This window comes from Zalophus californianus, chromosome 14 (genome assembly GCF_009762305.2).
Source record: "Zalophus californianus isolate mZalCal1 chromosome 14, mZalCal1.pri.v2, whole genome shotgun sequence".
Classification (NCBI taxonomy): Eukaryota; Metazoa; Chordata; class Mammalia; order Carnivora; family Otariidae; genus Zalophus; species Zalophus californianus.
The window spans coordinates 80739783-80766578 of NC_045608.1; the positions used below are offsets into that span (position 1 = coordinate 80739783).

A 26796-nucleotide genomic window follows, 5' to 3' on the forward strand; every position below is an offset into this window, starting at 1 on the left:
AGCAGCCTGAAGTTAGTCTTTTAATACCAAAGTCAGCCTGTGCTGACTGACTCCCCTTTATTTCACGCTTCTCTTAAAAGAAAACAGGCCAGACTGTTTCAGTAAATAACAAAAGGTCAGAGAAATGCTACTCACAACATGAGCAAAATAACGGTGCAACCTGCCAAAATGTTTCCTAAGGCCTCATAGGCAGAAAAATCCAGTGGTGAACTAGTCCACAGACCTGACTGGTGAGAAGAAAAGCTTCATCCAGTAAAATCTGCCACAAGGCCTCCAGCTCATGTCTCATCCATGAGAAACAAAAATAGAGATTATGCCGTAAGGGTCCAGCCAACATCTCAATTCCATGTCCCTCATAAAGAAGCAGGTTGCCTATGTGTGTAGTTTGTTTTTTCAGGTTTCTCTTCTTAGATTATATTTTGACTTTGGAGCCAAGTGTCAAAATGGTGGTCAAAACACTACGCTTTTACTCAAATGCAAAGTTCAGACTAAATTTGGTTAAATCCCCTCCTGAATGAAGCTTCCGACTGGTTTTACTCCAACCACCTGAGGTTGGGCATCATACATTTTATCTTCAGAATTTCTCTGAGGTTAACAGGATGCAAATACCATTACAAGAGCTTGAGAGAGAGAAAGAAATACATTCAAGGCAGAAGCCAAGACCCTTTGCCCTCAGGATATTGCCTCAATTGATTCTGTGTCAGTAATCTGCTGGGGTGTTTGTCTTGCCAGGGTATCCCTACTCTTAGCCTTGTAGACAACACCATACTTGAAGCCTTGTCACCAGACTTGTTGCAAAGACTGGATCTCATTCATCTCTTGGATGAGAACTTCCGTGGGAACTTGTAAGAGGTCAACGCTCAGCACGTACAGTGGGTGAAGTGAAAAGTATCCATATTCTACACCATTCCTGGTTTAAACCCATAAGGCAGCTTTTCACAAAATACATCCCATAAAATCCTAGTCCAACGAGATGTTACTTGGGTGCAAAATAATTCTGATTCCACGATGAGTACGTTTTCGAAAGGCTTCTACAATTATTTACATTCCCCCATTTCAGAATCATAATGCACATGCACATATGAAAGCTTCTGAGAAGTCCTGCAGAAAAGAAACCTGTGTAGGTCAGCATGCCCCAAATGATTTTCAGAAACTTTTTCTCAATTAATACCAATTACCATCCTGAGGAACTAGTGTTTTGCAGAGGACATGTTGGGGAATGCTACCTTAGAGTAATTTCTGATTCATGGCTAATCTTTTCTAATCTGTCATTAAGTCTGATTGATTCTTCCTTCATGATATATTATTGTAGTCGATACTGCCCATTTAATACCCTACTGTTAGTTCCTTATTCTTTAACCTATAGCTTCATAGTATCACGGACTCACAGAAGGTCAGGTCTGGAAGTGCTCTTAGAAATAATCATAAAGTAAAGGTCAACCCCTCTTTTAACAGAGTTGTTAACCAATGTGTCCGCAGTGAAGGTACTGGCTTAAGATGTCACAGTACAATACATTTAGTTCCCTAAAGGCAAGGGTTCTGTCAAGCACTTATGCTCTGTTTCCCCATCCACACTGTGGACAGGAATTACAACAGCGGGCCCCAAGCGGGAAGGAGGAGGGAGGAGATGCCAATGGAAGCCACAGAAGGCCATACACACGCACCTCCATCCTCTCTCTTAGCTCTTGAACAGCTCTGTGGGTCAGGTATTTACATGACAAGGAAGCTGAAGACCACACAGTAAGCAAATCGCTGTGCCAGGACTTGAGCCAAGAATAGTCTGACTCCAAAACACATACTCCTACCAGTGCATTCTATTCCCTTCACAAAGAGGCCCTCAGTAAGAGCATGTTGAATCACATATCAAACGAGGAGTCTGCATATGTGAAGTTAGAGGCAGAGACTATGGGCACTACTGCAAGGAAGAACACAAAGGTAGCCTTTGCTTCTCATTAAAATATTCCATCACTTGTGAATGTGAAGAAGAGAGTAAATTTTTGAATTCACTATTAATGAAATGAAAAACTTAAACCGGTGAAAATGGAATCAAGTCAATAAAATAAGGAGAACTAAATTCTGGTATTACTGAACATCACAAATAATATACTTGCAAAGTTTTGCACGACCATTCAATGTTAGAATTGATTGGTTTCTCCCGTCAAGTGCTGACGCGCTTTGGTTATGCCTCATGAAATGCATGGTGGCCACAAGTCCCATTAATATGATGATGATGGTGGTGGCGGCAGTATATTTTCATTTTATATACCAAGACATCTCCTACTCAAAACTGCTGTAGTTCTGATGGGGGAAAGGAGACTTTCTCCACATACAATCAACTCATAAACTACGAGAGTGTTCTTTTTCATATTCACTTGTCAGTAATCCAAATTTAAAAATTCAGATGTCTTTATTTGCATTTTTGAGATACTTTGAACACTAATAAGTAATTCTTTCCACTTACTAGTGGACGTACTGTCTTTTGGAGAATTTCTGAAGCAACACGTGGTTCCTAAGTCCAAGTAAAATATTAAAAATGACAGCAGGGGCGCCTGGCTGGCTCAGTCGGTTAAACGTCTGACTCGTGGTTTCAGCTCAGGTCATGATCTCAGGGTTGTGGGACTGAGTCCCATGTCAGGCTCTGCGCTCAGCACGGAATCTGCTTGAGATTCTCTCTCCCGCTCCCTCTGCCCCTCCCACTTGTGCTGTCTTCTCTCTCTCAAATAAATAAATCTTTAAAAAAAAAACGCTCAATTAGAGAAAGACATGTATCATATGTTCTCACTGATTATGAGGAATTCTTAATCTCAGGAAACAAACTGAGGGTTGCTGGAGTGGTGGGGGGTGGGAGGGATGGGGTGGCTGGGTGATAGACGTCGGGGAGGGTATGTGCTATGGTGAGCGCTGTGAATTGTGTAAGACTGTTGAATCACAGACCTGTACCTCTGAAACAAATAATGCATTATATGTTAAAAAAATAATAATAAGAAGAAGATAGCAGGAAGGGAAAAATGAAGGGGGGGAAAGCAGATGGGGAGACGTACCATGAGAGACGATGGACTCTGAAAAACAAACTGAGGGTTCTAGAGGGGAGGGGGGTGTGGGGATGGGTTAGCCTGGTGATGGGTATTGAGGAGGGCACGTTCTGCATGGAGAATGATGTTATACACAAACAATGAATCATGGAACACTACATCAAAAACTAATGATGTAACGTATGGTGATTAACATAACAATAAAATTTAAAAAAATAATAATAAATGCTCTTCAAAAAAAAATACAAAAAACACAACTGTAATAAACTAACAACAAATACTAATGGTCACAAACCCACAAGTAATAATACTCTGGTTTCTCTTCAGATCGCATAAATCTTTCGCCTTTTACAAACCCACAAGTAATCAAATTAAATAAAATACTGGCCTGGGAGGATTTATATTTCTCTTTATAATAATTACTGTGCAACTCAGCTTATGGATAACATGACATTTCAATATTTGTAGAAGGAGAAAATTTTAATTTCAATATTTAAGTCAAGCATAACTGTGTAACCTTAAGAAAAAAAATGACTAAGAAAAATACTTTATATTTGAATGCTGAGACAAAGTTTTCAGCCAGTACTAGGTAGTGAATTTTAGCGTTAGGTTTATCATCTGGAAATTAAAAACAAAAGCAAGTCATGAACAATTTATCTCTCCACCAATCTCTTACTCCTCAAATATGATTGATGCTCATTTTCCTCATACCTCAAAAAAGACACAATGAGACTGTCATTCACTGAGATTTTGAGATACAATGAAGAAGCGGAAATTTACAAGGAAACAGAATTGTAAAATCTTGACCATTCCTGTCATAGCTGAAGGACAGAAAAAGTTACTTTCAAGTGAACTGACAACACCTGCTTGACTTTATCATCTGCTTCATTAACATTCCAACCTCCCTTTATGGATTCAGGTTCTACCTATGTCCTCATGTGCTAGCGGGAGAGCTCTCTGATTGGCCATTACTTCTCTTTGTCCCATATCCAAATGAATGGATAGGGTCAGTTCTGCAGAGGGTCTGCATAGAGAAATCCTGCACAGAGAAATCTATCAGACCTAGACCCGGACTAGAACAGGGAGCAGGCACAAATTAAGAAGGAAGCAGAAGAAGCTAAACAGCTTCCGAGCAACTGCTGTTTCAAATCTGATTTTTTTAAGTGAATGCACAGACAGCAGATACCAATTCTATAAACAAAACCATTTTAATGGTAAATAGAATTATTCCTGGGCTGAGTACAGTTTGGATTTGTTCCTTGTTTCCCTCACCGTGACAAAGAGAAAAAAGAAGAGTTGCCATTTCCATGGTGTTTGGGGCGTGCTGGGCACGGTTCTAAGCACTTGCTTCATATTAACGCACAACAGCGCTTAGAAGGAAGGTGCTATTAGAATTGGCGCTCTGCAGATAAGGAAGAGGCAGCATCAAAAACCAGGCAGCGAAGGGAAGAGCAGAGGTTGGAATCCAGGCAGGCCGCTGGGGTTCACACTGCTAAGACCTGACACCTTATGACCTATTATGAAGTTAGCAGGGTTTACTACTGTGACATGCTTGGGTAAGACACAGATTTCAAGCAGTCACTAATCACTTCCCATAAGAATACATTCAAAGTAGTTAATAGTCACTTCCCATGTAAGAATATCTTTCGATATTCCGAAAAGGGTTAAAATATTCTGTGGTCCTACCTCTCTATCACTTAACTGGGGCCGCTGCCTCACTGGACAGGCCTCCCGAAGGAGATTTCTGAGGGCTAGTTCAAAACCTCAGTGACAGGGCAAACCTCCTCCTGAAGAACATCAGCTGTGTACAGTGTAAATCTGGGGAGAAAGTATTTGAGGTGGTCGTTAGAGACTTCGGTTGCAACAACTGGATGACCCCCTTTTCATTCTAGATAGGAATAACTGAATAATTTAATTGCTGGAGTTAAAGGCTTGTCTGTTTTTAGGAAAATGAGATTTTTATTTGGGATTCCCCAGTATATTAGAAAGATGATTCTTAGTATAATTGTGGGCAAGAAGGAAATAATACACATATTTGTGGCTATGAGCAGCTAACCAGAAGGAAAAAAAAAAAAAAGGAAAGAAACTGTCCGGACTTGCACGGTTCCAAAAATTGCTGAATGTTTTCTTTTTTTTTTCCACCCAACTAAGCATTTTTTCTTATCGGGGAGGCTTCATTTCCCACCTGTGTCTTTTAGGTTCTTGAAATACATATAGAGTTAGTGTTTATTTTCCACCCACTGAAAGCTTGTTTAAGTTATTCTTTCTCTGGGCTTTACTTTTAGGAGTCACAATTTGCTTGGCAAGCTTCGGCGTCAGAGAAAGCTTCCTTTTATGTACAGCAAACTCCTGACTATTTAGAATGTTTGCTTGGGAGATAAAGGGATGCCTGGTGGTTTTTCTGCTTTATAACAATTACCATGTACAACATGATCAGACAAAAACTAAAATGTGCTCAAAATGAATTCCACCTTCCCTTGGCAAGCAGTGCAATCATGATCATCGATGCCAGTTTTTTCATACTCCAGTGTTGTTTAAAACTTCCAAATGTTTGTATCCTAAGTTAATACATATATTTCAAATACGGGTTATGGAAAAGATGCCATATGTAGCCATCCAAACCTCGGCGTTGGACTGCCCTCGTCCTTCACACTGAGTGTTAGGGTTCGGTAAGCGAAGATCGGCTCTTTGAGCTGGTGACCAGAGGAGCCATCCTGACAGCGCGCACATAGCACATTCCCTGGACCTCAGCAAAAACCATCCGACGGGCACAAACACACCGTGAGGCATGAGGGCTTCTGAAGGTCACACAAGCGCAGGTAAAAGGTAGGGGCAGGACGCAACTCTATAAACCCGAGCCCTGCCTGTCCCTGGATCGGGCTGGGGACTCCGCTGTTGAGTGTGGAGAACTGAAGAGCATGCGGTTGCAAGCTTGAGTCCTCTTACGGGCATTTAGAAGAATCAAGTGACACACAGCAGGAAGGTCTCCTCTGATCCCTGCCTTCAGGCAGTTAATGTCATTTCTCCCACTTTACTGGGGCACGGTGAAGGTCCTAAAGAGCTGAGTGACACAGAGCAGTGCAGGTCACCTTTTCCTGCTCCATAAATTACAGGTGACTCTTTTCTGGAGAGTGTTACTGGTCACAAATGAAATAGAAGGGCAGTGTGGATGGCTGTATCCAGACCATTGCTTCTAATAAACAGACCAAACTCAGCCATGCTGAGGGAGCAGAGCCCCCTTTTCCTGCTCTCCCAGAACTGGGACTGGACCCCAGGAGGACAACAGCACCAAAACCTCAACGGACAAGACTCTGCGCTTCTAACTGGAAGCAGACTCCCCGCTAAGCACAGAGTCCCACGTGGGGCTCAATCCCAGGACACTGAATCATGACCTGAGCCAAAACCAAGAGTCAGACACTTAACCCACTGAGCCACCCAGGTGCCCCAGAAGGAACTCTGGTCTTATTTGGGGGATTTCACAAAACATCTTATTAAAAACAACATTCTGGGGCGCCTGTGTGGCTCAGTCATTGAGCGTCTGCCTTCGGCTCAGGTCATGGTCCCAGGGTCCTGGGATCGAGCCCCACATCGGGCTCCCTGCTCCACGGGAAGCCTGCTTCTCCCTCTCCCACTCCCCCTGCTTGTGTTCCCTCTCTCGCTGTGTCTCTTTCTGTCAAATAAATAAACAAAATCTTAAAAAAAAAAATTAACATTCTGAAAACTAAATTCAACAGCAATGCAATGTACTGAAACAGAGTGATGGCTGACATCCCAATCTACAAGTCCCTTAAGGAGAGAAAGAACTTAAGCAGATGGTTAATTAATCAAATGTATTTGATGGGACAAAGATAATCAGTAACCTCATTCTGTCTGAGATTTAGTTCAGTTTGAAAATACTATGAAAATGCTGTTGTCGTGCATCTGTTGAACGCTTAGGCTTGCCAGTTGTAGTACTCCAGCCAAGAAATGACCCTGTTTTGTGACCACTTAAGAAACCAAGAAATTAAGGAGTCAAGTGGTACCTTACTCAAGGGCCTTGTCTACGAAGGTGATGGATCATAAATTCCTCTCACCTTTTTCCTCCATGTCCAGTACCCCACATTTGTGAGCTGGCTCAGTTGGCCTGGACGAGCGGTATGTAGTTAGGGGACAGGGGTCTGTTTATAGCTAAAGGTCACAAAACAGGGCGACCAACCTTCCCATCCCACATGGAGCCTGTCCCCAGGTCTTGAGCATCTTCTGTAGCAGGCTTAACCAGCTACAGAATAAGTGAAGTAAATAACAGTTATGCTCAACATCCACTAAAACCAAATACCTGGCCACTAAACAAGACTGACCCAGGAAACCCTCTATCCAGACGGTGTTCACCAGTCTACACAAAATAGGAAAAATTAGGGGAGGTAGTGGGGTTTAAGTTAAATTCATTCCATTTCAAAATAGTGTAATTTACTCTGAGATTATGTTTTTCCTACCCTTTTGGTGTTAAATGTTCTTTAGTTACCAAGGAGAGTAAATAGTAGTGAATTTCTTAATATCCTAACCCGGTGAAGGAAGAAGTTAACATCTCTATATTGGTCCTTAGAGTTTAAAAAAGAGAGAGAAGGAAGGAAGGAAAGAAGGAAGGAAGGAAGGGCAGGGGAGGGGAGGAGGAATGGAGGGGGGAAGGGGGGAGGGAGGAAGGAGAGAGAGAGAGAGAGAAAGAAAGAAAAAGAAAAAGAAAGAAAGAAATAAAGAAAGAAAGAAAGAAAGAAAAGAAATAAAGAAAGAAAGAAAGAGAAAGAAAAGAAAGACGAAAGAAAGAAAGAGAAAAGGAAGGAAGGAAGGAAGGAAGGAATGAAAGAAGGAAGGAAGGAAGGAAACAAAAGTTTTGAAATCCAAAAGTTTGACTAGCACTGCCTTAGAAGAAACTACCTGCTGTTAAAAACTCATAAAGAGTAGAAACCCACATGGGTATTGTTTCATGTGATTGAACGTTTCCTAATAAGAGACAAAGCTTCATTTCAATATGCAATACAAACGGATTTCAAGTTGTACTAACAAACCGAGTTTCCAAACGGTGCCACAAAAGTATGCCGCCATCCAAAAATAAATGCAATGTAGATTCTAAAGTACTCTACAAACATACATTATACTGTCATTCTTCAAATGGCAGAAAGCATTTTAATTAAAACCCAGAGGGCATACAAGGCAATATAACCCAGCAGACATCGGCATAATAATAAAGAATGAAAACACTGTTTGCTAGTTTTCCACTCATAGATCCTATCTACAGAAGCTACACACAAATATCGATTCTGCATCTGAGGATGGATGACAGAAGATTTAACCATTCAGTTAACCAGGAAGAACTCAGGGGTTATCAGCCCTGGCAGCAGGTGACAGAGGCTGGGAAGTGGAAGAAAAGAGAGGAGTCAGAAGCGCTAATGTTCTTGTTTTTAATGGATAATTAAGTGATGCTCTCTAAGGTTAACAGAATAAGAAATGAAGTGTCAAGAATTTGTTTGAAATTTCTGTAGAGTCCTTTAAGGGGAGGGACTAAGAAGACCAATGTAACCACAGGGAAGGAGCTCAAGGCAGAGATGGGGCTGAATAAGGGAGAGAAACCTGCTTTGCCCTAGAACAAACAAAGTCAGCAAGGCCAAGTGTTTATAAGCTGGGAAACAGTGGTGTTCTGGGTTGAATCGTGTCCCTCCAAAAGATACGTTCCAGTGAATGTGACCTTTGTGGGAATCGGGGCCTTTGCAGTCACCGAGTAGAGATGAGGTCATTGGGTGGGATGTCATCCAATATGGCTGGTGTTCTCCAAAGAAGAGGGAAATGCCCTGTGAAGACGCAGACACTTTGGGAGAGCTGCGTGGGACAACAGAGGTAGGGACTGGCGTGATGACCTACAGGGCCAAGGAATGCCAGAGATGGGCAGCTACGGCCAGAAGCTGGGAGAGGCAAGGTAAGTCCTCCCCTGGAGCTTCAGACGGAGCCTTCTCTGCGAGAGAAGACGTTTCTATTACTTGGAAGCACCCAGTCTATGGTACTTTGTTACCTCAACCCCAAGAGACTAGGACACGTATATTATTTAAAGATATGAAGGTAATCACCCAAAAAGACTTTGAAAAAGGGTGGGAGGGTTGGATGTTGCCTCTGGGAAGCAGGCCAGGGGGGGAAGAGGAGCAACGCAAGGGCTGCAATTTTTCATTAAACGCCTTCCGGACTATTTGGCTTTTCGCCATACACATGTGCTACTTTGATCTTAAAAAAGTATAAAGAAAATACCCATGTGATGTCATCAGAGCAGCCTGGTCAGCTTTCTCCCGAGCCGATGCTACGCACCGCGGACTGATGATCACCTTCTCTACCCGGCCCCCCCGGCCCCACCTCCTCTACTCCAGAGGACACCCCCCTGGACCCTGTACCCCTCTCAGGGAAAGCTGGAGCCGAGCCCGAGCCCGGAGGGCCTGAGCTGGGGCCGCTCAGCGGCCGAACGTCTGTGCTCACACGCCCGCGGGCCGCGTCCTGATATCAAACACAGAGTATTTTTGGACTTTTGGTGGGTTTGTATCATCGATGATGGTAATTCATCCTAGTGATTCAGATGATTGAGAATCGACTATAATGAAAACAGAGGATGTCACAGAGCCTGTCACTGGCTTCTTCTGTAGATTAAGCTGCAAAACAGTGTCTGACAAAGATTTCAGTGATTAGGTGATGCACTATCTGAAAACCTCACAATAGAGCTTAATCACAAACGTTTGCTCATCAAATTTTATTTAGCCCAAAAAAAGGAAAGCTAAGTGCTCCCCCGTGGCCTGGATCAAGTATCTTCGATCTGTGGTGCAGGCTGTGACTCTCCTGGCTGGAGGAAGTCCCATGCCCTCTGCTCACTCTAAGAAGAATGCTCACATTGAGCCCAGCGGCATGTAAGGCTGCAGCAAAATGTGCTGTCAACTCCCACATGAACAGGCCTATTGATGACTGTGGCGAAACCAGTTCAAGGGCACCAGCCCCCGCCCCAGAATGAGCAGGACAGTATGATCATGTTCCCAGCATGCCCCGGGACAGAGAAGCAGAACGCAGCACACAAACGCGGTGTGTGTGCACCGAGGGCCTTTTTGCTGGGCTCTGTTTGCACGCAGCTCCCTGCGGCAGCTGCGGAGCACCTTGCCCTTGACGCTGAAGCCGTGCCAGGTGGATGAAAACTGAACGAACTGTCTCACAGCTAGCACATGGATGAACACGCGGGGAGCAGAACAAAGGCGCAGCATTTTATCAGGAGGAGACTCCTGACTGCAGTCGATGCATTGCCCAAGGGGAAACGGTTTGCTTTTATTTTCATCCCAGCCTCCAGTATCCTTGGGTAACACCTCACAGCCACCCAGGGGGTCACCTTCCCGCCCCACCTGGATGTCAGACAACCAGACTCAGCAAGTGTTTTCCCCGTCTGTGTTGCAGGTGGCAAGGTCACCCAGAATGGACTTCCAAAGACAGGTGTGAACTGGGCCCACAAGAAAGCAAGTCACAATTCACAAAGCCACCCAATGTGGGGATCTATGTTGAACACAGAAAAGAGAGTGGCTCAGATTTTTATGATGTGACCTTTGACGGAACTCTCCCTCCAGCCGCACAGACAGGAGAGAGTGTGGATCCTGTGAATGTGGCCGACTGCATTCAAGTGCACACATCTGCTTTCTAATTGTCTCAGTTACCGTTCCCTGTAGCTGGCCTTTTCTCCTTTCTTGCTTTTAAAGCAACCTCTCAACATATCGTGATGAAAACCAAACGCTCAGACTCAGATGTTCCAGAAACCTGATCTATTAGATGTGCTTTGATCGTGCCTGGCTATTCCTCATCTGCTTTATTCTTGGTCACGTTACTACTGCTGTAAACAAATTCTGTCCTATTAGTTATGGTAGAAGTCTAGCGAGTCTTTCCCTATAGGACCTAACAAGGGACCATCTCGTTTTTCTCATCCATACATACACACACATGCACGCACGCGGACGCATTCACAGAGCAATGTATCATGCGAGGACACAGGCAGAGTTCCCTAGCAACATAACTAAAAACATGCCAATACCCTTTGGAGCTCCAAGTTCTGGATTTATTGTGTAAATTGTTTAACAGGCACATGATTGAGGGCTTCACAACCTCATTTTACCAAAAAAGATCTTAGTCGCCACCGTTCCATAGAACTTTCTTACACGACCGCGAACATCTATAAGGAGCTGCCCTGTTCCTGAGCCAGGTTCACCTTGGTCATCAGGCGTGCACAACGGCGTGGATCCCAAAGGGGTAACCGGGCCAGGATGGCCTTAATCCTTAGGAATGAACACAACACAAGTCCTTAGGGGTCAGTTTATAACTAATGAGGCTCCATGTTATGTAACAAACTCACTAAGGGGGAAAAGGGACCATTTCTGAAGATGTCCAGCCAATTGGTTTTGACAATTTTTTTAAAGATTTTATTTATTTATTTGAGAGAGAGAGAATGAGAGATAGAGAGCACGAGAGGGAAGAGGGTCAGAGGGAGAAGCAGACCCCCTGCCGAGCAGGGAGCCCGATGCGGGACTCGATCCCGGGACTCCAGGATCATGACCTGAGCCGAAGGCAGTCGCCCAACCGACTGAGCCACCCAGGCGCCCTGGTTTTGATAATTAAAGAAAGAAGAAATCAAGTTCCCCATCTCCTCCCAGTTCCCTGGCAGATGATGGGGGTTGGTAAAGCAAGAGAAGTAAGAGGAACAATGACTGTATAAACAAGAAGAAATAAAAGGAAAAAAGAAAAATAAACATGGGTTGGATCAGAAATAAAAAAAAAGTCAAACAAGCAGCAATGATCTTTTGATAAGAACGGTCTTATATAATACAGCACCTGTAACACGTAAAGCCCCTTTGCACTACAAATCACTTTTCCACAAAGAATTAAAAGCAGCAGAACGAACACAAAAATCAATTAAGGTCTGGAGAAGGGTTCTATTCCCCCTCAAGGGGCTTGTTCTTATCCAAACACTGACTAATGCAGGTACTGTCGGGCTGCCTAGGAGAGGGTATTTTTTATTATGCCTTGAGCTTGTCTGTTTGGAGAGTGATTTCCCCATTTTAGATGGCAAGGGAAGGTTAAACAGGAGGAGTAGAATGTTCTTCTACTTAGAAAATAATCCAATCCATCCCCGTGCCTCGGGCTCAAGGGGCCTCCTGTTGGTGCCCCAGCTTCCCAGGAGCGATCCCAGCTGTCTCCAGGACCAGCTTCTGGCTTGTGGGTGAGAGCAAACCTCCCGAGAAAAGCACCCACCACATCCATCTGCTCCCATCAGGATCAAGGCAGACGCGGAGAAGACCAGCACAATGCTTGGCCCACAGGAAGCGTTAAGATAAATATTCCCTGAAGAAATGAGGAGCAAGAAACGCATCTCTGACCCAAAATGATAAAACACAAGGAGCCAACACGCTTTGAACCTTACCCAGAAGTAGAAACATTTTGGGGCAATAAAGAATATTTTTATTATGCTGTCTATGCCATTTAAAGAATGTGGTGATAAATTTTCCAGGAGGGAAAAAATGTCCTACTTTGTCTCACAAAACTGAATTTTGATAATACTGGGTTTGCCTAAAGAAGAAAGCACATATATTTATTTTCTTTGGAGTAAAAGTCCAAGCACTCTGTACAAAAAGTACAAAAGGAAAATAATCAGAAGTTCTTTCACGTTAAGCTATTTGTTACCAATTAGTTGTTGCTGACCTGGCTGACCAACCTGAGGATGTACGAATGGGTTTGGGGAAAATCAAACACTGGAGGTAGGGAACTCACACAAAGGTCACAACTCAGCCTCTGGTTCAGAGTAAGGGAGGTTTTTTTTTGACCAAATTAGGCCTTCTTGGACCTCCAGGGCAGCCCTTCTGCATTTCCAGGAAGGAGGTGGGTAAGTGACTATTTTGGTCTGTCTGCCCATCTGGTCTCTTGGTAGCTGGTTGGCTCAGCCACTCGGCTCATGGTCGGGCCAGCGAGTTAGTGGCCTGTGCTCTGACCAGTTGGCCATCCCATTATGCCATGGGCCACTCACTGGAGGCAAGAGGGACCGAATGAGAAAGTCCCCAGAGGGTAGGCAACCAACCACTCATCACCACGACTCTAGCACAGTTCCTGGCTGTGGGTGCGGAGCATCCCCGTCATTGGAGAAAGGGAAAGTACATCAGAATTTGACAGAGGAACAAACACCAAACCGTTGTCCCAAAATAAAGAACCCATATCAACAGGGAATATAAAAATGTTTTTTAGAACTTCTGTTCTCAGATGCTTAATACAAAGGAGAGATTGTTGTGCCAGGGAACAAAGTGATCCGATATTCACAAAGCAGGAATTCTCCTACTGCACGCTTTGTTTCCAAAACACATAGGAATACAGCAAGATTGCAAGCTGGGGTAAAGAAGCTACTTCTAGAAGGAACAGAGGAGATAAGTGACGTCTTTCACAGAGGGGCTGAAATCCTCCCAAGAAAATGTCAGCATTTCGGGGCATCTGATGTGGATGGTGAAACGACTTGCCCCCAAATATACAGCAGAGGTATGGGGGGTGTGAAGTGAGGGCTGCGAGGGCAAGCTACAGAACATTCTAGTAACATCCCAATGGAACTCAGGAACCTCGAGCATTTTTCTTTTTTCAGTTAACCCATTGGGCCCAGCGTTCCAGGCAGCTGGGTGTAGTTTTACTTCCACTAGGACCGCTGCCAGAGAGGAACAGGCCGTGCTCCTTTATTACATATTTTAGAAACCTGTTTTGTTACCTGCAGGTGAGTCAGGTGGTAAGCAGACTTCTTTGATCAAGGTGAGGGCCGGAGGAGCAGGACAGCTGATGAGTGACCTTTCTCTCTTGAATGCTCACCATATTGAACAGCACCACGGAGCCGAAAGCTCCAACCAGAAAGAAAAGCCAAGGGTATCAGTATCTTTCTCTTATGTTCGTGTCATTATTTTTACATTTCCACCAGAAACAAGTCACATCACTCTTTATGACCCACTACCCTTTACTGGACCACGCGTTCCTGGAAGGCAATTCAGTGCCAACAAACACCCTGGGCTTCAGGACCAGTTTCACCCATTATAACCCTGACTCTGTGATCACTATGGGATCGCAAGTTACTCAATTCCCTTACCCATAAAAATTGGAATAAAGTTTCCCATCTTTTAGGATTGTTGCAAATCTCAAGTGTAAAAATGTAAGACAGTGCTCAGTACCCAGTAGGTCCTACCTTTGGTTTCAGGGGCTGTGACTTACTCATTTCTGCATCCCCTATGGCACTGCAGGCTCCCATAAAATTAAACCAACTAGATGTACTATTTCCTCTATTGCCTTTTTCCTCCTAGTTTGTTCTTTGCCTTTGCCCTTCAGCTCACTCCCTGACAGCATCCTGGCAGGGTTCAGATTAGTCATGACCAACATCCGATATGCCCCACCATAAAACTCACCACTTGTGCTCTGAGCTTGACTGTACTAGTGGCGAGGATCGTGGCAAAATTAAATACGAGATGGCTTTATTTGCTGCTCCACTGCCTTTCCTACCACTGGAATGGCAAGGGGCCACTGTTAAAACTAAGTACACAAAGGAAATACTGAAAAAGGCAGAGGATTGAAGGAACCAACAGAGATAAAAATCGAGAAATGAAGGCCTAACTTTCAGCTCTGCCTCCAAATTACTGGTGTCTTTGAACAGCCTGCATCATATTATTTTGAAAGAGTTAAATCCTACAGCAACTAGCCAAAATTTTACTTTATTTATTTTTTTAAAGATTTTATTTATTTGACAGAGAGAGGCACAGTGAGCGAGGGAACACAAGCAGGGGGAGTGGGAGAGGGAGAAGCAGGCTTTCCGCCGAGCAGGGAGCCGGACGCGCGGGGCTCGATCCCAGGACCCTGGGATCATGACCTGAGCCGAAGGCAGACGCTTAACGACTGAGCCACCCAGGCGCCCCAACTAGCCAAAATTTTAATAGACGTGAACAGAAGCTGACATCATAGAAATTTTTAGGGTGATCATCCACTAAAAAACTTACTACTTTGTATTATCCCTCCCCATCTGGCCTACGGGAATGGAGACCCAGCCAGCGATGTATGGCTCTTACAATCAGTACCTACAACCAACCTCTCTTTTCTCCTCGCTCGTGGTCACAAGTGCTTACTGGGCGCCTAGCACGTGCACACGTGCAGCACACTGGATCAATGCCCCTCCGAACGGGATGGAACAAGGAGGGCACCAGCCGGCAGAGACCCAGGGATGGGAGGTGAGGTGACTGTTGACTCAACCAGGGAAAGAGTGTCCACAGACGGAAGGCACAGACGCAAGGGGAACGGCAGAGCTGGCGGGGGGCGGGGGGCGCCGGGTGGGGGGGGCGGCAAGAACGCGCATGCTCCCTGATGACCGGGGGAAGGAAAGAAAACTTCAGGATCCGGCAAGCCGCCAGGGTCCTCAAGGGCCTGGGAAGATAGACGCCTGGCAAGTGAGGACTCTGGAGAAGCACCTGTGGCACTCCAGGTGGCTCCGGCGAGGACTCCGCAGCCCTTTCCCTCTCAGATCAAAATAAACAGTGAAGCAATCAAAATGAGCGCTCATGCGCTTCAGCAGAGCACCGAGCTGGGGCTGGGAGCGCCGGGAGGATGGCAAGAGGAATGCAGAGGAAGAGAAGAAAGGCCTTCTGTCCTCCTGCAACTATTATTGCATTTGGAAAGAAATAATAACACCATAAAGGCAGCTCTCAGTAATTAAATGCAAGACACGTTCCTATTGTCCCAGTTGATCTTCACAGTAACCCCGGGACGGAGGCAAGAATAACCTATCTAAACATTTCTTCCAAGATTATGGAACAAGTTCGAGATGAAGCCAGGGCTAAGAGTTAGGTCAGTGGGACCCTAGGATCTGTTTTTCTAAGCTTGTACACTCGGCCCATTCTCTCTCTGAAACAACTTCACGCACGTGCATGCACGTGGAAGAGCATTTTATCATCTAGGCATGGCGCAGGTCAGTCTCACTGTGACTCAAACCCCTGATAAACCTGGTTACACGAATACAATTTTCTGCCTGGGGGGGAAAATACCATAAACAAAGACAAACGACAAATGATAAACCAGGGAACTATTTGGAACATAAATCAGAGACAAAAGGCTAACTTCATCAATATGTAAGGAATGCCTATAAATAAATAAGAAAAGACCCAACCAAGCCAAATGAACAGTCAGCTAATATAAAAGAAAATCAAACAGTTCACAGACACATTAAGATATTAAACTTTACTCATAGTAAGAGAAATGCAGAGTAAATGTATTAGGCATGGTGGACATCAGAACATTTCATCACACATACACTGGTGAGGGTATGAAGAGGTACTCTCATAAATTACTACCCAAAGAATAAGTAGATACATCCGCTATGAAGACAATCTGGTACTATCTATCAAAATTATAAATGCACTTACCCTCTGACCCAAAATTCCAATTCCAGGATTTTATCCTGCAGATAAAACTCATATGTGTGCAAAATGGTGCCTGTAAAAAGCCAATCTTTGCAGCAATGTTTGTACTAGCAAAAGTCTGAGAACAATCTAAATATCCAACAAAAGCAGACCGATTTAAAAAATTACAGCATAGCCCTATGATGGCCTATTATTTAGCCATAAAAGAGAAGAGGAAGCTCTTAAACGTATTGATAGGGAACAAACCCCAAGGATTATTGCTAAGTAAACAAAGCAAATTAAAAATGGCAAGCAGAATATGCTCTCACAAATGTAAGAACAAAATTATATACTGCATACATCTATATTTATACGCACCCCCTGGAAAGATATACAAGAGACTTGTAGCAATAGTTGTTTCTAGGGAAAAGTGGGTAGGATACAAAGTTAGGACGGAGACTTCCTTGTCACTGTATGCTTTGTATCGTTTAAATTTCATAATATATGTTTATATTACCGACTCAAAGAATAATATATATACATATACACACATGTATAGATACACACATACATATATGCATACAAATCGAAATCAAGTGCTAACAGTGGCAAAAGATGGCTTCTGACCCAGCCTTGCACCAGCGGACTAGTGAGAGAAGCTACTTTATCACTCAGAGAAAGTCTCAGTTTCCTCATCCATAAAATAGGGATAATAATCCTTTGTTTCTCCTGAGGTTTTGAGGAGTAAATGGATAAATACACCTAAAACCTTTAAACCACCTCTTGCACACGGTAAATGTGTGCAAGAGTCTGTTAATTAAGTGCCATCTAAGCTGAGATCAGAAATATCAGTAAGAATCAGACAAGGAAGAGGGAAGCAGAGGAAGCAGAAGGTACTGCTCAGAAGGAATAGCACGTGCAAAGGTCAGGGGGTAGGAAAACACAGTGGTGCACCTGAGGGTGGGGGAGTAGAGGGGAGTGCCTAGCGTGTGGCCTGGGAGGATGCAGAACAGCAAGAGGCATGGGTCAAGGACTGAGTGTGGGCCAATCAGGCCAGCTTCTCTGTGGGGGATGGGAAACAAATGGAGCATTTCAGGCAGGGGAATTCCGCGATTGGACAGGCTTTCCTAGAAAGCATTCTCTGGCAACAATCTAGAAGACAAGTTGGGAAGAGGCAAAAACTGGGTGGCAGAGACCTCTTGGAGACTGCTGCAGCCACTCAAGAAGAAAGGAGGAGGTTGTGAGGTGAGACTGTGGTGGAGGGTGGCACGGAGGAAGGGTGGGGGGGTGGGGGGGCGGGGCTGCAGGTGGAACCAGGGACAATCCCCGAGTTCCAAACTGGCCTACTTGGAGGACTTCGATGCAACTCAGTGAAAAGGAGTTCGGAAACGGGCCCGGCTGAGGAGGAGGGAGGCCAGTAGGTTAACCTCAGGTTTGCCGAGGTTCAAAGGTCTCATAGGGAGTCCACAGTTAGCTACCGGTGCCTCAGCCTTGGATGAAGGGCTTGGGAAGGAAATACAGCTTTGGGAGGCAGAGGACACAGTTGTAATACTTAAAAGCTCTGGACTATTGGTTAAGGCAGCTGCCACCAAATAGCAATGGTCCCTCTGGTCCAAGGAAGAGACTTTTGAGAAGGTATGTGACCTGCGTGTGATGTGGGTAAGACCCATGTTTCCTCCCTCCTGCCCTCTCCCTTCTTCCTTTTCTCTTTTTGTCTTTTCTCTGTCTTCCTTCTTTCCTAAAAACAGAACAAAAGTCCTCACAAGAGGGGCGCCTGGGTGGCTCAGTCATTAGGCGTCCGCCTTCGGCTCGGGTCATGATCCCAGGGTCCTGGGATGGAGCCCCGCATCGGGCTCCCTGCTCCGCGGGAAGCCTGCTTCTCCCTCTCCCACTCCCCCGCTTGTGTTCCCTCTCTCGCTGTGTCTCTCTGTCAAATAAATAAATAAAATCTTAAAAAAAAAAAGTCCTCACAAGAGGTTTCCGTAAAGCTTTGCACAAAACAACGCATTTCTAACCAATCCCAGCTAATCAGTGGCAATGCCTTTATTTTCCCCAACATTCCCGTCCTCCTGCTTCTCTCTTCACTCGTAGCTGAAGTCACTAGAAAGTCCTCACTGTGCCAAAGGGTATCTCCACACCATGGGGAACATCCCTGAAGACTGTGTCTCCCCACAGGTCTGTCTCAACAGGGGCACTGTCTAGATGTTTCTTAGAAAGGGCATTCTGTGGTTTTCTCCTGAGGAGGGTCTTTGACAAAACCAACCCTACTTTAAGTCCACCTACCAAAGGGTTTTACCAAGAGATCTTAGAACTGATTTCTCAAAGAGTATACATTTTTTCTAGTTTTAAAAAAAACTCATGTTTAAGCAAGATTTCTGGAACAATTTAGCCAGGTGAGGTCTGGCGCCAGGATTCAAGAGTGCCAGCTTTGATCTTCACTCACCAAAATGATGCTAAACTTCTCTCAGCTTCAGTTTTCTCTCCTACGAAACTGAGACCATCTCCAGATCTCCTTCGGGCTCTAAAGATTTGTGAGTCTAGATGTGAGGGAGGACTAAAATTGGTTTCATGACAGTGTGGAGTATTTCAACAATTCAAAACTGTCATTAAACATTCAAGCAACTTCATTTTTAGAGACTGGTTGATTTCCTGGCTGGGCAGTAGAAATATCCCTATTTTATCATTCACAAAGTTTGCTGCAGTATTTGCATGTTTGTGGCAAGTATATTTATCCCAAAGGGAAAACCCTATTTCTAATGCAGCAGGTGCTTGGTTTTCAAATTTCGTACTCGCCGAAGAAGCCATCTCTTTTCATGGCCTGAGGAAACCACAGGCAGGGATTTCCAGGGGAAATAAGATAGCATCCATGCCATGGACAGTACTCATCTCTAAATATGTAAATTATTAGCTTACCTTTAAAAAATGTAAGATAGAAAGTTCGGTGTATTGAGAAATGAACAATGTATTTTCCAACTGGTAGAGATTTTTGTAACTTTTGAGAGCAAGTAAGGAACATGGGCCAGGAGACCTAATCCAAATAACAGATTCCTGACTTCTCTCTCCGATAGGGGTCATGGGATCATCTAGACGGATGCAGTTAGCATAGCAAGGCAATAGTCATTACAAATATCCAAAAGGGATTGCCATCTAAAGCTCACTACGAAGAAAAATATCAAGGAGAAGGTGGCCATTTTTCATCTAAAATGACATTTTTTCTATTGTATCTGTCAAAATGTGTTTTCTCTAGAATCCATGTACTTTTTGTAAAAAGCAATGTATATCAGAGTTTAACTGCCTTAAAATACTGTATTTTAAAAGATATCAGGTAAGGTACCCTTACAAATCGATGTCTAATTAGATTAGTTAGAAATGCATTATTCTGGAAAATAATTTCAGTTGAAATCTGATTTCAGCAATATGCTTTGGTAATCATATAAAGGATAAGATTAGGTATCTTTCAATGTTTACAGCATATAGGCTGTCGATAACATAACAATGTATAAATCTGCTATCTAATTTATTAGAAACCAGATACAGTTTACTGGTGTTTTAAGGGGATAGAGGAAAAATGCACAGATAGGTTTCCATCTTTGAAATGGATATATATATATATATATTATATATACATCTAGGTACATGTATTTTTCTGTTACTTTAAATTGCTCACTCTAACCAACATCACTCAAAATGAGATAAAGGACTAATTAGACCACGAACTGAGAGAGTTATTTCATCGGTCATTGTCACAAATGTACAAAAGGCTATTCGTGCTGCTGTCAGAGCTGTAAAGTGCTGGCTTCTAGGAGGGGCAATTTGACAGAATCAATCAAAATGACAAACACAGGGGCGCCTGGGTGGCTCAGTCGTTAAGCATCTGCCTTCGGCTCAGGTCATGATCCCAGGGTCCTGGGATCGAGCCCCGCATCGGGCTCCCTGCTCAGCGGGAAGCCTGCTTCTCCCTCTCCCACTCCCCCAGCTTGTGTTCCCTCTCTCGCTGTCTCTCTCTCTGTCAAATAAATGAATAAAATCTTAAAAAAAAAATGACAAACGCATTCGACTTTGGGCTACAGCAATTCCATTTCTGGGATTTCTTTCCTATAGATACACAAAATCATGTAATATAAAGCTATTCACCACATCATCGTCTGTCCCAGAAAAAACTGGAAACAGCCTAAATGTCTGTCGGTAAGGAACTAGCTAATAGTATATCAATACAACGTAGCTTTAACAAAGCAAGAGGATGCCTGCTTCTAACTTACTGATACCACTGAATCCCAAAATATATTTAAGTGAAAAGCGCATATCCAAAAGAGCATGTGTTTGCCACACTCTGTATAAAAAGAGGGAAAATAAGTATACACATACATACTCATACATGTACATCTGTATAGACCATATATATACACGCACATGTGAATTACATAAGTATGAATATTCACACACACAAGACCCTGATAACATAGATTCTGAGAAAGGAAACCTGTTATCTGGGGATAGTAGTAGGAAGAAGATTCTCCCCTGCACACCTTTTGGGATCTTCTGAATTTTGAATCATGTGGCCATGTTACCTATTCAAAAATAAACTAACATAAATCAACAAGCATGAATAGTAATAAATTGTCCGCTGATAAGCAGTAAAATCACGCTCATATGTATTACTACTTAAGAACTTGGGGACGCCTGGCTGGCTCAGTTGGTTAAGCGTCTGCCCTTGGCTCAGGTCATGATCCCAGGGGCCTGGGATCGAGTCCAGTTTCGGGCTCCCTGCTCCATGGGGAGTCTGCTCCTCCCTCTGCCCCTCCCCCACTCGTTCTCTCTCAAATAAATAAATAAAATCTAAAAAAAAAAAAAACTTGGAAGACCACATTTCTTAAACAAAGAATATGGGGAATAAAAATTAGATGCTCATCCTCTTTCCATTCTCTTGGGGTTCTTATAAAATAATAAATGACATATAACAGTTTGGAGAAAAACCAATTAGAGGGACATAAATCATCATTAACCCCTTCCCCAGATGAATGACAAAGAGACACATGTCCTAATTAACACCGAGTAGCACTGTGTAAAGAGCAGTTTGCAATGGAAATGAACAGATGGCAAACAAGCATATGAGGTGTTGGTGCCGCAAGAAAGAAAACTTGATCTGATCCGACACTGGAAACTTCAAGCAACTGCAAGAATCTGTACCTGAACAAAACTGCTCTGAAACAATGGATGATCTCCCCTTGCCAACTTTCTCTAGTCTTTAGGTGCCCTGAGCTTTGCCTTTTTCTGCATTCAGTCCCCCTGAGACAACTGGTAAGGAGAATGGTGTTCCAAAGCCCACCTCACTTTCTACATCCGCACACACACCCACACCCCAACCAGCCAGCCACCTTTCCACAACAGAAAGATTTCCCAGCCCCAGGCAATGAGTGGCTCAGACACCTAATCTAGCATTCCAGTTCAAAAAAAGGTTTTGGACGTCATCTTGGAGTTTGACATAACAAGAGCGGACCTGGAGGCTTATGCCTTAACACCATCTCCTTTCCTTCCGTGGAAACAGAGATTTATGACAAGAGGCAGAGAGAGAGAGAGAGAGACAGAGAGACAGAAGGCTCGCAGGGTTGGTGAAACCTTCTATATGATCCAGACGGCAGGTACCCAGGGCCAGGGAGAACCCGTGAGGAGGAAGACCTGGTTTCCTCCGGTTTCCAAGTTCATCCCATGCTTAGACCTCTCTCCGCGGACACAAGGGTTCCCCGAGCAGTGGCAGTTTCACCAGCTGAACTCTCAGCCAAGAACCAGTGGCAGACCCCACACATGGGAGCCTCCAGCATAGCTAGCAGATGCTATTTCTCTCCCCCCCCCACCCCCCGACCCCACCGCCCCGCTGACCCCGCCCGGCGAGACAGCACACTTCAGACAGGATGCCCTCCCAAAGTCATGATGCAACCCTGGAAAAAAAAAATCCACTCAAGTTCCAAAACCAGGATCTGGTTTCTGCCAATTGAGAACAACAGAGACCAGTGGCAAAAACACTGTTGTTACAGAAGGTACGCTGAATTGACGCATATCTAACACCACTGGACACGTCATACTCCCATCTTCCATCATTTTACCTACGGAGAGTATTTTAAATGGACATTCTGTAGTGATCCACAGTTGGAGACAAAACATAAAATGGAGCAAACATCAGATACAGTGCTTGCTCCCCATGCAAAAAGCAGAAAAGGTTTCTGTTTGGCTGATTTTGAACTCCAAATAACTACTCCAAGAAAAAAGGCAGACAGTGGGCTAATCGGATCATCTTTAGCTCTATCAACAACATTTAAGGCTAAGAATTGTAAGTAGTTTATGCAATCTGAATTTTTTTAATTGGACACTTTAATTCATGTGTTTGAGACGAATATATACATGACATGTACATACAGACACATGCACACTGCAGATTTATTTTATACAAAGCAGACAATTTCCACCAAACTATTATTGAGGTACTGGGATTCAAACTCAATTCCAGTCCCTATCTGAGACAACAGACTCTTCTGGTTTGAGGATATTTTTAAATATAAAAACTAATTATCCTATCTCACTGCCTATAAATTCAATTTCTTTCTGAGGCTGCTTCTGCTGTACATCTCTTGGTAGATCCTTTGCATTACGGCTTGTTTATAACCCAGTCTCAAATCACAGGAAAGACAGGGACCAAATAAAAAGCCTCTCAACCTTTTAGGAGGGTTTGGTAATGCAGCAATATTTCCATAATTCTATATCTATTTTAAAAAATCAAGTCCATTTTCTACGCAAGGACAGTTCTTTCTAAGTGGTGAATTTTATAGACAAAACAGAGAGAGTATTAAATTGGACACATGAAGAACAAAGCTAATGCCAGGGGCAGAATGCTTTCTCTTGGTCAGATTTTCCTGCAAAACTAATCAACCAATGCATGTGGAGACCGCATCCTGCAAACTTTTTACAGAGCAACACCATCCAGGTTTCCCATGGTGTCAGCCTACTAAGAACTTCCAAGGCCATCCTGAATTGGGTTGCAGAGTAGACATATGCAAGGCACAACAAACACTCTCCCTTCTAAACCCTACTGACTCCTTAAAAAGAGAGTCTTTCACAAACATGTCAAAGAGAGCAAATTAACAACCACAATTTATGGGTTCAGCGGGGATGGTGAAGGTCAAAGGCAAACCAAAGTAAATTGACACTGATAAAGAATTAAAACAGCCTATGGTTAAAAAAAAAAAAGAATCTTCAAGTCCTTCCTACTCTCTGTGTCGGTTATATGAGCTTATCTGAAGAACTTCAGAAAGTTCCTCATCAAAAATCTACCCCTAGATTGCTAGCTCAGCCACCAATTAGCTGTTCAAGCTCCGACAGTCTCTTTAACTCTTTAGAGCTTATTTTTCTTATCTATGAAATGAGGGAGGTAACAAGGTGACTCTGAGGTTCCTTCCAGCTCTAACCGTTCCACGGTTTATGATCAAAGGCTGTGGCTACCCCCTAACTCGACTCGGCAGACGATAGTTAGCAGACAAAGCTGAGATCTTTCTCAGACCTTCCTGATCAAGATGCTTTCTGCTTCTTGTGTCATAAGCATCTCAGATCAAATGAACAGTAAGGAGAGGGTAAAAGGATGAACCAAGATTACTGAGATGATATTTCTCAATAAGGAAGAAAAACACATTTGTGAAAAGGAAAAAAGTCACTTTGGGGAAACTGAACCTTTTTTTTTCAAGAAAGGCTCTAGGGAGCCATGTTCCTATTCTGTTCTCAGTCCTCATTCTTGAGGCCCTGATTCTTCTTATTTCCAATCCCCCTCAGATCAAAAAGGAGGGAAAGATATTTTTCTCTCCCTCTCTTCTGATTTGGCCAAATCTGGATCATTCCTACAATTTTATACACTGATACCTGAACTTCCTGCTAAACTCTGATTAGGCCCATCTACCACGGGAGTTGACCTTTTGTAAAGGTATTTTAAATAACACTTCTCCCACACTGGATACCCACAAAGGTCAATATTTGAATTCTTCCCACTCTTATTTTTGAAGCAGTAAAGTTTTCTTCAACCTGCCACATATGAGCGAAGGCCGGCAGTGATTTCTACCAGGAGCCCCACTTCCTCCAGGGGAAGAAACTTCCAGGAACATGGCTGAGTCCAGGTATTTGTCCATCTAACTGGTAAATCTAAATAAAAGCTGAATTTTTTAGACAGAAAATTCGAAGTCCAGCTACACTCAAGCTGTGAGGAGTACAGTCCTGCTATTATTATATTATGACCTTCTAGAACCCAAACATTTGTTCACCAACACCCTTAAGAACGGAAATAGATTCTGCCTTCCTAAGTGTGTGTGTGGTCCCCAAGGAAGTATTTATTTAGCCACTATGGTATACACGTTCATTCTTTGGCTCCAATATCCGTTACTGTCAAAAAAAAATCTGGAAATAATTTTTGATGGCCAAAGTTCGGGTGACCTGAAGACCGCTGAGTTAAATAATGTGAGATTTCACTAGAACACACACACGACAGCAATAATCATGTGCTTCTCTCCTGCCACCCCCACCCCCAAGCAGGGCAAGCTGCAGGCAGCACCCTCCTCACTGTGTTCGCCCGACTTCCTCGACATCCCTACACCCACCAGGCCCACAGGACAGAAGGGAATTTGGAACGTGCCTTTCCACTCTGGTGCTAAACACGATACAGCCCTGACTCTTTTCTTAAACACACTCTGAGAGGGCCCCTGAGTTTCATGACTAAACGAGTTTCATTGTTGTTGAAAAATAAAGGACTTGCTTAAGTAGTTTCATATGTAAACAGCCGAGCTCCGAGGAGCATGCACACTACATTACGTGTAGTGTTCTCTTTTATTGTTTGCAGTTTCCAGTTTAGGATTTATCCAATTATCTATCTATTGTCTGGCAGGCCTGGCATGGAGGATTCCAGTTACAGGAAATGCTTCTGTGACTGCAGGCCCAAAGCAAAGTCTGGAGCGGGGGCAGCAGATCTAAGAGGGGTGCATATGCGCTGGAGGGGGTTAGGCTTGGACAGGCGGGGGCCGCCCCGGCCAAGGAACCCAAGTGTGAAGTTCAACTACAAAGCTACTCCTGACTGCTTGGCATGGATCTGTCATTTATTGTAGGAAGGGGAGTAAAAACCGTGGAGGGGTGTGTATGGGGATGAGGGGACAGCCAGCACCCGTGCTTGGAAAGGGTCTGGGGTACACACGACACCATGGGGATGGCACGCTGAAGTGGACAGCCAGTTCGGCTGAGCTGCTTACAGAGGCCCTCTGATGGGGGATTTGGAAAGCTCGGGGGCAGACAGACAGATTTGCACGGGGGAAAGACTGATGTCAGCTCGGCCCCGCTGCAGCTCTCTCTCAGGGGAACAAGTTCTCACTGAGAGACGTTGAAACCTCAGTTTCCATTCTATTTATCGTCAGGAGACTCCTCTAAAACCTAAGTCAGATCACCTCACTTCTCTGCTCAAAAACATCCATTGGCTTCCCATCCCACACAAAACAAAATCCGAAATCCTTTTGAGAGTCTACCAAGGCCTACAGTGCTTCTCGAGGGCAGCAGACCACCCCAGGGGCGTTCAGGAAATCCGCAGGGACTGTCCTGGTAGTCACTTGATAATTGGGGGTCACCAGTGGTGTTTAGAGGGTCACGACCTGAAATGCATGGGATGGCCTGGCCTGACCAAGAAATGTCCCACATCCCCTATGACTTTCCAACGTCCCCTGGGTGTCCCTTCCAGTGAGAAACCTGACTCCATTTTACAGGTTAACATGAAGTGTTTTCTCCGAGATCTGCGTAAACAAGAATCTAGGAATGCAGGAGGGAGTGATATATTTTGCGTTGTTTAGAACTTTACCCCGAAGTGTCACCACTTCAGAAATCTCACATCACTGAAGGCCACACCGAGTGCCACCGAATTGCCTATCTAACACATCTACAGCACCTGCCTTTATGGCTGCCATGTTTCCTGGGATCCTACGCAGGGACCCTGAACACGTGACCACACCACAAAGACGTCCAGTGTAGCCATGCCCACCTACCCTGACATGTTGAAATAGTCATTTTATTACAACCGACTCTTTTTTGTGTGTTTCCTTTAGATATGGTTAAGGCATTCCATGGATGATTTGCAATTATCTGGGTAGGTCAGTTGTATTTCCTACAAATTTCACCGCAGGAGAGTAAAAGGAGTGTCACTAAATATTGTTATAAAAAGTGAGACCTGGGTCAGGGCGGGGCTACTTCCCTCCACCTCCGTTCCCACGTCCTCTCACTCTGAGCCGCCCCCCCCGGAACATGCCCAGCTCCCCTGTGTGTCT

At 44.1% G+C, this 26796-nt stretch overlaps 1 protein-coding gene across 9 annotated transcripts in view; it reads right to left on the bottom strand.

Moving 5' to 3' along the window:
• Positions 1 to 26796, bottom strand: part of BCL2 (BCL2 apoptosis regulator) — a 167408-nt gene that overhangs the window by 103792 nt on the left and 36820 nt on the right. Inside the window, exons 3-4 of one of the 9 annotated variants that reach the window (XR_003516840.1) lie at positions 13807 to 13933; positions 11255 to 11344 (exon numbers count right to left, since the gene is read on the bottom strand). The exons of the other annotated variants lie outside the window; for them this stretch is intronic. The gene's annotated coding sequence lies outside the window, so the exon portion shown is untranslated. Of the gene's footprint in view, positions 1 to 11254; positions 11345 to 13806; positions 13934 to 26796 lie in introns of those variants that run through there. 9 annotated transcript variants of the gene reach the window in all.